Source organism: Etheostoma cragini, unplaced genomic scaffold, assembly GCF_013103735.1.
Source record: "Etheostoma cragini isolate CJK2018 unplaced genomic scaffold, CSU_Ecrag_1.0 ScbMSFa_1352, whole genome shotgun sequence".
NCBI classification, from domain to species: domain Eukaryota; kingdom Metazoa; phylum Chordata; class Actinopteri; order Perciformes; family Percidae; genus Etheostoma; species Etheostoma cragini.
The window spans coordinates 629-1,596 of NW_023265399.1; the positions used below are offsets into that span (position 1 = coordinate 629).

Below are 968 nucleotides of genomic sequence, written 5' to 3' on the forward strand. Positions count from 1 at the left end.
AGATTTCCGCAAAGTTTACCGAGATTAAACTGGGTCGTATAGTGACGATTATACTAAAAGAGAGAAGTACTTCCGCTCATTGTTACCTGTCGTTGCTATAGATAACAAGAGTTCACAGTCGCACGTTTCCTTAGGGGCCCGTGGTGGAAGAAATGGTAATGAGCAACAAAATTTGGGTGTCCTAAAAAAAGGTTCTTCAACTCTATCTCCCCTACTTCTTTTTTTTGTTTCTTGTTATGTCTCGGCAAGAAGTATTATGCTTTTGGTTCGTCTATCCATCTCCACATCAGAATCAGAAATACGTTGTTGATCCCCGAAGGGAAACTCTGGAAAAGAGGGCTCCTTCGAGCCAACCTGGTTTAATAAAACCTTTGATGTCTTTGGGCTGCACGATTATGGCCAAGATTATATTCATGATTATTTTGATCATTACGGAGATTATCACAATTATTTGTTGATTTTCTACTCAAAAACACCAATCGTTGAACCTCAGGTTAACATGGAAAAATCTCAGCAAGGTGATTGATGGATGATTCTAGTTACTTTTACCAAGTTCAGCCCAAATGATACAGCTGCAGGTTAGCTTCCAGCTATGTAATATATGCAGATGATAGTGGTGGGATTTGAACCCACGCCTCAAGAGAGACTGGAGCCTTAATCCAGCGCCTTAGACCACTCGGCCACACTACCTTCAAAAAGCAGCTCTCCACATCGTGAAAGACATAGGCACCGTAACTAATGGTATTCTTGTTAATGTCATTTGGAAAAATACCTTCGCAAGGAAAAAGCCCAAAATTTTTTTTTAAATCTTATCACACTTTGTCATTTTTCTCTGGCATTGAATTTAGAATATTGTAACCGGCATTAAGTGAGTAAAAAACAAACAAACATGCAGGGCATGTGCTCTACCACTGAGGTACATCCACTGAAGATTTTAAATTTTTTTTTTTAACTTTTTTCTGAGATAG

At 38.7% G+C, this 968-nt stretch overlaps 1 non-coding gene across 1 annotated transcript; it reads right to left on the bottom strand.

Moving 5' to 3' along the window:
* Positions 1-608: 608 nt before the first annotated feature.
* trnal-aag lies at positions 609-690 on the bottom strand. Its single transcript has one exon. It is a non-coding gene; the product is annotated as a tRNA-Leu (tRNA).
* Between the last annotated feature and the right edge of the window lie 278 nt (positions 691-968).